Source organism: Mytilus galloprovincialis, chromosome 14 (assembly GCF_965363235.1).
Source record: "Mytilus galloprovincialis chromosome 14, xbMytGall1.hap1.1, whole genome shotgun sequence".
NCBI classification, from domain to species: Eukaryota; Metazoa; Mollusca; class Bivalvia; order Mytilida; family Mytilidae; genus Mytilus; species Mytilus galloprovincialis.
Window position 1 is genome coordinate 33,187,027 of NC_134851.1, and position 11,194 is coordinate 33,198,220.

Here is an 11,194-nt window from a genome sequence, read left to right on the forward strand (position 1 = left end):
AAAAAAAAAAAACAGAAAATATATGCAATCAATACCATAGACTTCCAAAACATTGTAACAATAATCAACCTTAAAACATTTCATAAGTAAACAAATGACAAGGTCCTATACTGACTCAGCAAGCTTGAACAATGTTTTTGCAGGTGAAAACCCTAGTCCTCGTAATAAATGGGGTAAAATAAGAGTAAAAATGCATTTACAATAAGTCAGTATAGGAAATCTTACTACAATAAAAATAGTATAATAGGTTACAGCACCACACAGTTGAAGTAAAACACAATATCATAAATATTTTGAAAAATATTGAAGCAAATTATTGAGCTCAACCAAATTATGTAATCATGCATTTCAAGTCTTATATCAATATATGTAAATAGAATTTCTAAGAGCAACGTAATAATCAGTACAGGAAGGCATGGTCTACATGTATGTTAGGTCCTGCACAATTTCAAAATTCCAAGCAATTAAAAAGGACAGTTTCAAACATTGTTCTTAACGGGTGTTACAAAAGAAATTGTTTTTTGCGTTGTTTTTGTCTTATTTTGTTCAGTCTCAATCGATATACGGAAAAAAGAACATACACCTACGGTGTATTTGAATTCCAGTTGATACGATATTCGAGATTTTTTTTAATATGCATTATGATTTCTATGAAACAGAGTTGATTATTATGAGTAAAAGGAAGCATACCTAGCAATGATTCAAAGTATGATTGTTCTCTTTGAAATCAAACCACAGATGACAACGGAAATTATGCATTTCCCGTAGTTCCATTATATCTTCTTTTTTCTTTGTTGTATTTGAACAAAAGAGACGAATTGTTCTTGTCATGAAATACAGACGTACATCAAGAACCGATCACTATATGGTCGAATCAGAATTCATTCACAGACTAATGAAATTGTCCATGCTAAATCACAATCACTCAGTTATGTGTTCTGTGTACTAAATATATTTTGGTTTTTCATTTCAAAATATTTCCTTCTTGTCATCAAAACGATATGGTTTCCTTTTTTTCGACTAACGATGTTTTATTATTATTGTCCTGAATAACTCATATATAAAAGAATCATTTCAAAGAAAACAAATTCCCTTTACTTCAGTTTTCTTTCAATCTTTTTTTTAATTGATGTGTCCTTTTAGATATTTCTGTCTTGTTAATATCAAACTACCACTTCTATAAACAAAATACATCAGACAAACATATTATTAAGTTTCGAAAAAGCATACATTAATATGAGAAACCAGCTTGATATTTAAAATATCGTGTGACGATGAGGAATGAGGAAAAAACAACCAAACTTTATTTTATTTAGGGACGACATCCAAAGTTCAATGAAGGATAAAAAACTTAATTCACATAGTTTTTTCACTGACCCCCACACCCCCCTCTTAACTTAATTTGGGAAAAATTGATTGACCAATAGGGATATATGTAAAATCGATTTTAGATTAACAAAACTTGCAACAATGTTGACTCCCCCACCCCCAAACTATTTGATTTAAGTTTTTTTTATCCTACATTGATCTTTTGATGTCGTCCCTTAAACAATGGCAGTTTCTATCTATGCAATAAGTCTGCAAAGAAATGAAGAAATGTATACATTACTTTTAAAAGGCGATAAAAGCATTGCATAACCTACCTGTTTGATTTGAGAAACTGAATAATTTGTTTAAAACTACATTAAATCTCTTTGTTCTGCTTAATATGAATTCGAATAAAAAGCAGTAATCGATGCTGTGCATGTTGTGTTCAATTTTCCTTGCAAGCTTTGCCACAAATTATGATGACAAAATGTCATGATACGAAGTATCAATGATTGCAATACAACAAATAATTAAATTGTTTAAAGGAGACGAAACAACAGCTTCTCTTTTTTTTTATACACAAGTCACTCTGTTTAGGGATCAAATCAAATTTTCGATGTAGGATATTAAAAAAAAGTTACAGATACACACATTTAGAAACTTGATTTTGAAAATATTGAACATCCGAAATAGGTAGTTTAAAATAATGAGTTGCGTTTCCTCGGCAATGATAAATTGAGTGATTATCAAGAGCAAAACGTCCAGTTGAACATATAAGGTACATGTTCAGGGGCGAGCAGGTCAATAATACATGCAATAGATATGTCCTGCAAAAGGGTTTGTCTTAAATGAAAAGCTTAAAATGTGTACTGCCAATGGAAAATGATAGTGAATTGGAAAGGAACAGACATTCAGCCTTTACCTACGACCCCAATAACTAGTTGTTGAAAGGTGTCTTAACTTGAAGAAAGCTTTGCATTCCGTTTGAACGGGGCATCGCATCAAATGTCCCCACTTCAACCAGGCATGGCTACGAACTTTACATTCTATACAAACATAAGGACGCCCCAAATTTGCAAGGATTTTACTGGTGGACGAAATGAGATTGAGCGTAAACATATTTCTATTCAACAGTCATTCATGTTCCTCAATAAACAATTCTAAGTGTATTATGTTTATAGTGGTTTGAGCACATTTGACTGGAACTTTTGAGGTGTTTACAAGAAAATCCGAAAAAAAGAATACTAGAAGTTTAAATTTATTTAAACAAGCACTACACTCAGTTCGGAACCTGCATTTTCCATGTGCCCAATATTTGAATGCCAATGATGTTATACAAAAACAGAAGGAAAATGTGAAGCTAAAATTTCATCTAACTGCATGATTGGGTGTGTTCATTGAATATCACAAGATTTTCACAAAAAGCAAACCATCCAATAATCCGAAACCCTAATTGTTGTTTGATTATACAAATGTCAAACCAATTAGTAAAAAAGGGAAGTAATACTAGTTATTTATCTTTGTGGTCATTTACTTGATATAACATCAACGGGATCGCTCATAACTTTTCATATCAAACACATGGATGTGTGTATACATATAAATGTTCAGAGCTATATTACAAAAAAGGACATCCCAAAATCAATGTAGTTTATCCATAGTCAACTTAACAGGACGAAATTGGAACCAAACATTACATAGCATTAAAACACGTACGTTTGTTGTAAGGAAGGGGGAAAGTAGTAAAAGAATTGGAGATAAGGTCACAAAATGGTCATAATAAGATATGTGATACTACGTATATGTCGTCTTGAACACATCATTCTGTCAAATATCATCAATAAAATAAAGATTGTCCTTGTTATTCTCTTCCCTTTTCATAAATGTGACCTACCGAATTATACTATTTTCCGTGTTTGTAATAACATGAACAAAACGACCGGTGCCACATGTGAAGCAGGATATGCTTACCCTTCCGGAGCATCTGAGATCACCACCAGTTTTACGTGGGGTTTGTGTTGCTCAGTCTTTAGGTTGCTTTGTTGTTTACTATTAGTTGTATGTTTGTCTTTTCATTTTTAGCCATGGCGTTGTTAGTTTATTTTCGATTTTTAAATTGACTGTTTCTTTGGTATCCTTTGCCCCTCATACAATTTACAGAATATCAACGGCTGTTTATTTTTGTTAATTGAAATTTATAACATGCATGGATTTCTGGTGTCAAAACACTGGTAAGTTGGTGTTTTTATGAATTAATATTTGAACATCCCAGAGCACAATGTTGGCAAACACTTACTTTTTACATCAGAAGAGAGGAAAGGTGTGTGTTGTTCATTAATCATTTCCTTTTCTAGTTGTTTTAAATTACAATTATCATCACGTTTGCTGCTTTTGGTGATAGCCATACTGCTGGCTATTTTTCCCTCTGTAATATAAAAGGTACTAATATATTACAAAAACAATACAATGTATGCAATGTAACACTGATAACTCTTTCAATGAATAAAGATAAACTAAATTGGTAAACCAACCATAACTATCCATTGCGCAAAATTTAGGTGTTTTTTACTAGTAAACAGGTAAATTAACAATACATTGAGCTATACATCAGTCAAAGTTTACTTTTGAAGGTGTTTTCATGTTGTGTGTTTTAACGATACATGTAGGATTTGCTTTATTAAATGTTTTGAAAGACACGAAAAACTTTAACAAGGTAATAAATGTGACAGATTTTCTTTAGGCAATGAATGGATTCCAGTTATAGTTACAGTTGGCTTTTGATTCGGTTAGTATGCTTTTACTCATTGTGATTGTATTATTTTCCAAACATTGGGCAATATCTATCAAAAATTACGATTTAGCTATCTTACAGCATTTTCATCATATATATTGCTTTCTTTTTTTAAGGATACACAATGTTTGCATAAACTGTTTGCAAATAACACTGTGAGAATATTATTGATAATAAAACTAATTTAGGCTGTTTAGAGTCATACCAGTTATAAGTTTCTGTTTATTACACCAATATATTTTCAAATGTATTACATAACATTAACGCATGGTTTTTAATGTATTCGGTTTGGCATGTATACAGGTTTTAAAATGTGAAAATCATGGCATTACCGATTTTTTCTTTTAATTTTCGTCTTATGCGCAATTGCCAAACAATCAGAAATGAAATACCGATCACCATGATGACTGCAATCAATAAACTAACCAACATCTTTTTGTCTGTCGTAGTTTCACCTATTGAAGATAATCAAAATAAAATTACTACCATAGCAATTATATTTTAATGTCAATTCTTAGTAAAACATGTTTGCTCATACACACATTAATTAAACAGGTTATTACGGTTTCCTTGGAAACTCAGCACATACGCCCATGCGGGATGCTTATAATCGAGATGTTTATCCTATTGAATCACAAATAACTATATAATTTTTTTAACGTTAGAATATAAAGTACCACATCATGTTTACCTGCTTAAATAATCATGACTGGAACAATATGTAAAGTATGATATTTATATATTTCCTGAGCTGCAGCAAAAACTCCTGATTTCCAAAAGCCATATTTTTTGTTGCTAGGTCATTTTTTCTATATATGGATTAGTGGATACATTGTAATTGTGTTTTAATCAATTAAAGAATGTGTAACACGTAAATTCTGTTGTTTTAATCTTAATTTCCAATTTGATATTTATATTGCAGTTAAACTGAACAATTTCAACTTAGTATTGAATAGTGTTAAGTAGAAAGTGCAATATCCCTGTTGATCAATAAATGATTATATTCCCATAAAAAAGGCTTGAATATTTTTTAACGGAATATATAGAATATGAAGCATTGTATCTTACTTTTTACTTTACACATGATCGTCTTTTCAACTGGTATATGATACTTGATTATGAAACTACATGTAACTTCCAATTTATCATCGCAATTCGTCGAATTTGGCAACGCATTGAGCATATACATCTCATAATAGATGTCATCTCGTTTTATTAACTTCACAATCTTGAATGGCATATCTTTACCCTAAAAAATGGCATTGCATGATTACCCTTCTGATTCGAAATGTTTTAAGCAATTTATATACCCAATTTTAAGACTAAGAGAAAACTCTATCAAAATAATAAAATCAATTATTATAAAATGACATTATTCTACGTTTGTATTACAGTATCCATGGTATAAATCAACGTTGTATCTTGAAGTTTTTCAGAACTATCTTAACGAAAAAAATTTCTTTCTTAAACAACTTATGAAAAGCCTACTTTTGCTTAACCCAGAATTCAAAACTATGTAAGTGTATATTATATGTTATATGAAAGTTAAATGGAAGTTATAAGAAAGTTTATTTAGTGTCCAGTATGTTGTTTAAAATTATTATTTTGTACAAACGTTTAATTCTTTAGATCTGCTTCTCCTAAAGATAAACATTATTTGAGTGTTTGCTACACTTGAAATAAAATTTCAGGAGTTGGATAGTTTATCAAAATTTCGTGCAAATACTTTAAATGGGTCAACAAGTGCTAAAGTTAATGAAATCGAAATATATTCAAATATTTAAATTCAAATATTTATTGTCATATAAACTCTGAACAATAAGTTTGTGACAAATAATATAAACATACACAAAATACATTTAACAAACAAAACCATGAAAACAAAAAAAGCAAAAAAGCAAAACAATCTATCTATATGATATATAAATATATTTTATAAATAAATCAAGAGTCCCCTGTCCTCAGTTCTAATGCCTGTTTAAAATAGGACCCTAAGCTTTCTACTTCTTTTGAGGTTGATGACAAAGAAGATATTTATTTTTTTCATTTTCTTGCCAGGACATAAAATCTGGCATATGTTTAATTACATTTCCTATAAAGTCATCTCTTAGTTTAGCAATTTTTTTGCAGTATAAAATAAAATGGGCTTCATCCTCCATTGTATTACAGGATGTGCATAGTCTTTTTTCTCTAGGTATTTTTAAATGTCTTCCTTTTTCTATCATTAAATTATGATCGCTAATTCTCTTTTTTGTTATGTTCCTTCTCTTTTCAAAAGATTTACAGTTTAAGTAGTTTTTCATTTCTAAATTTTGCTTTAAACTTTTATATAAATACAATTTACTTTTTTTATCTATTTTTTCAAATTTTTGTTCAAACATATTTGTGTAGAAATTTAAGAATTGATGTTTTAAGTTTTTTTTTTAACAACTTTGAGTAATTTTTTCTTTTGTTTTCCTCAAGAATGGATGCGTCCATATTTACCTCTTTCAAAATATTTTTAACATATGTAAACCAGGTATAGCAACCTGAATTATCTAAACTTTTAGAAAGTAAAAAGGATTCGTATAATAATGGATTAATTTCAGAATTTAGTAATCTTGATAAGTAAAGTATGCTTTGAGTTTTTATATGCAACTCGAGTGGGTATCTCCCTAGCTCTGTTCTCACAGCTATGTTTGATGAAGATTTTCTTGTTCCGAGGATATATTTACAGAAAGACAAATGTAATTTTTCTAAACTTGATTTATCAGTAAAATTAAGGGGGTCTATATTTGTTTTGGAAATATTTGCACGTTTTTCTGCTCTAAATTTTGTAACATAAGTATCCATATAAGTTATTTCTGAATTATAAGTGGCTATTGGTTTAACTATAGAATCAAAAAGACTGCAAGCTACTTTAACTGGCAGATTGTTTAAGGAACCAGTATAAGTTTTAATGGCAAACATCAAGTATAAGTTTTAATGGCAAACATCACTTTCCTTGCTTTATTTACAAGCTCTTCAGAGCTATGCAATAAGTTTCCATTTGATTTCACAAGAATTCCAAGAAATGAATACTCAGAGACATTTGACAAACTTTCATTTTTATATTTTGATAAAGATGTTTCCACTTTTTTATTATTTTGCTGCAGAATCATTGTTTTAGTTTTATTAATATTTAAAGTTAATTGCCATTTTTCACAATACTTTTCTAAGTTGTTCAGACTATTTTGTAGGCCTTCTTTACTTTCAGATAATATTAAAAGGTCATCAGCAAATTGTAAAGATCCTACTTTAGTATCAATTTGTTCTAATGGACAGCTATTTTCATTTGAAAACTCTGCATCTAAATCATTAATAAATAAATTAAATAAAGTAGGACTCAATGAATCCCCTTGTTTAACCCCTTGTGTGATTTCAAAATATTCTGAATGCCACTCTTGATGCTTGAAGGCAGATTATGTTTCCTCATACTGTCCTTTAATAATATTAAATATTTTTTTCCCTGCTCCTGCCTTATACAGTTTATAAAGTAAAGCTTTTCTTCAGACAGAATCAAAAGCCTTTTTTAAATCTACATAGCAAAATGTTAATGCCGGATATCATTGCAAGTTGTGTAGGATGATTACGCTATGATTGCGTGTGTTTATGTGTGGTCGGAAAGTTTAAGTCTTGAACAAGGTCATAGGAAAGGTAAAAGTAAATAAACAGAAACATCCGTTTACCGTGTACTCAATAATTTGAAAAAAATTCTGAACAATGAAATCTATTTTCCTTTTAAAATTGTGAACGACAATCCTTTGTACATGTTTAACTTTAAAGGGGACACACAGTCTTAACAATGGGTCTATGATATAGGATCACTTACCCTAAGAGTTATTGTACAGTTTGGAATTGGGTAAACTTTGTTTAAATGCAACTGTATTGAGAACCTTCCATCAGATGTGTTGCTAAATATTGTAGCTCTTGTGTCATTAGCTGGAGAATCTAAATTGATATTAAATTTAAATGAACTATAATGTGGAACCACCCACATTGATTTAAATTAATTTAGCTCGTTTAATCTTTATAATATTTTGACCAAATATTAATTTTGATCCTTTGACAAAAAATATCAAAGAACATGTATTTCAAAACTTGAATCATACACTTTATCGGAAAACTTTCATTTCATATTTAACAATTTGACACACCAATTTAGATCCTTGAAAAGCCTATTGTGTCACTAGCAATGTATGTTATATATCTGTGCAATAAAGGCGTACATTTGTTTCAACTTACATTTAACTATTTTATCATTCCAATGCTATGTATATTGTCAAACTTAAAACTAACTACAGAGAATGTTTTCTATATGGGCAGGTTTAAGTAAACAAATGTATTTTTCACTGGAAGAAATGCATTAATTATATTAGCTAAAGAAATACAGAACGTAACAATGTGTTTTAAAAAAAAAGCACATATCTTAGTATTTCGTATAACTATGTTTCCAGAGAAATTACATTTGTGTAGGTACGGAGGTACAAAAATCTGTAATGTATATACGTCTAAATATAAAATTGAGGCCATAACGTTGAAATTATAATCCAGGGGGAAAATAAAAATCAGATAGGTCTATGCAAAGAAACAATAACATAATATTTTATGACATTTTAATCTCATCAATGAACAACAAAACAGATTTGCTGGTATTAAACGAACTGATTTGAAACTTGTATAGTTCATTTTGCAGTATGCTGCAGCATGTTCTTATATGCATTTCCAAAAGATTCATTATGACATAGTGTTGAATGGTTGCAGGTAACTATCACGGGGTTTCTGTGAATCGAACTCCTGCATTAAAGTTACTTATATTAACACCAAATACGGTATATAAGCTATTGGTTCCTAATTTTAGCTCAACGGAATACAGAATGTAGCATACATTTCATATGTAAAGTATGTGATACTTACATTCAAAATTCTGTTCCGATATTTCCAGCTTTTTTGTTTGTGTATCAAAGCCATATCGACATTGATATGTACACTGCAGATCTGACTCTGTGACATTGTAGATCTTCAGTTCAAATAGGTTTCCATTTTGTTGAATCTCTCTATATTTATCAAAATTTATTGGGTGGCCATTAAAACAAATAAGTTCAGAACCCTTCGTCCATTGTCTTATAAGTCCCCCGCTGATTGAATCTATACCATCAACAGTACAAAGTAAAGACAAAGTCTCTCCTATACGTATAATCTCTGGTTTGAATGTCCAAGACACTGCAAAAATCCTCATGATAATTAAATATAAGTAAATAAATAGAGAAATCGATATTAATCCAGGTGTATTTTCTCTAACTTTTACCCTTCAAAGGCACACGCATGGTGGTAGCTACAAATAGATCTGAACATATATACATATTTATCATATTATACATGTATTTAGTACAACATACCGCAATTTTGTATATCTTATAAGTGATTTTTTTTCAGTCTGTACCACCTACCCTGTATCGCATACCCCGTATCGCATAGCTAGACCCGCATCTCATACCCCGTATCGCATGGCAAAATCCGTATCACATACCTGGTGTGACGTTTTAATTTGAATGACGTCAACGTTTAACATATGTAATCCAGTTGCTGTAATTCCAAGCATAGGAAACATGAGATCCCACTAAATCTAAAATGTCCTTTCATTTCAACTAAAATCTATATTTCTGTAAAATTATTACCCAGTAACTTTACCAATTATTTTTATTAAAAAAAAAAAAAGACGTAATAAGATGAAGAAATATCTAAATGTTTATTGTTTTGATTTTCGTAAAGTTTATTCTCATTACCTGCCGAATTTTTACGATTTCAACTTGGTTAGAATAGAGAGCAAACAGAGAGATTGATATTGGTTTTACGTGATAATACAGCATGTGATACGGATTTTGCCATGTATTATTCTATATATAACATCAACATCTGAGTACGACTTCCTGGTTTAGAACTTATACTGAACAAACAGAAGAAAAATTTGCGAGGCACTATAATATCATTAATTATTTCCGTAAAATATATTACAAATGTAGTTCCTAAAAAACCAGGGCAGGTTCTTAAATCATTAATGAAAGGAGCAAGCTTACGAAAATGAGATTTTACATGGGCAATACAAACGCCTTGAAATAACCGTAACTTATAAATGACAGTCCCTCTTAAAGTGGTACAATCAATTGTCGTCAGATTGTATTGGTGGAATAAGCCGAAGTATATATATATATATATACATCTTAAAGGTGTGCAGTATGTGCATGTATACCTTGCAATATCAATATTAACAATGTTAATATAAAACATTATTGGGATAATAAATGTCCTTCATTAGAATGATTGTAAAATGAATCATACAAATCATTGTCTTATCTCCAGCTTGATCATTTATGAAGGCCGTACGGTGACCTATAGTTGTTAATTTATGTATCTGTTTTGTGGATAGTTGCCTCATTGGCAATCATACCACATCTATATTGCAGTTGTTAAGTGTAAATATATATATGCCCGTCACCTTTGTCCGGAAATTTTGACAATTTTCAGCTGAAAAGTTACCATCTAGGTCCTTTGTAGATATCGAAAATAACATCATTCCGATACAATGTTATGGACATTGAAAAACCAGGAGGGTCTCACCGTCATTTAAGCGATTTTGAACAGGTTTTCACTGTACATTTCTTTTTTGGGGGGCTTTCCATAAATATTTCTATTTCGATTTTTAAATGTTTAAGAGTGATTGGTGCTTTTATGTATTATTAAATCTTTGATGTTGTTTTATTTATAAATATTTTATATAAGTTAAAGACAAATATGCAACTGACATAAGGGTTTATATTCGAGGACAACGATAATTTACAACAGCTTGAAGGAGTCATACAACGGTTTTCTACGTGTCTTGTCATTCCTCAAAACTATGTAAATCATGATTTTAATGTTATAAAATATTTTTTTTATAGTTTTCCACTACATTTTAATATCGAACTGACTGCTAGCAGCCGGTTGGATATTGAATATCAAATATCGATAACGAACCGGCTGCATGCTAACTTCACATATATAGATTGGCAGCCATGTTAATATACCTGTAGTATTGAC

General features: G+C 30.3%; 1 long non-coding RNA gene across 1 annotated transcript; it reads right to left on the reverse strand.

Moving 5' to 3' along the window:
• Positions 1-609: 609 nt before the first annotated feature.
• On the reverse strand, positions 610-9,468 carry LOC143059047 (uncharacterized). The gene is made up of 6 exons (XR_012973357.1): positions 9,035-9,468; positions 7,950-8,068; positions 5,168-5,348; positions 4,432-4,554; positions 3,605-3,733; positions 610-1,177 (listed from the first exon to the last, which is right to left on the reverse strand). It is a non-coding gene; the product is annotated as an uncharacterized LOC143059047 (long non-coding RNA).
• Between the last annotated feature and the right edge of the window lie 1,726 nt (positions 9,469-11,194).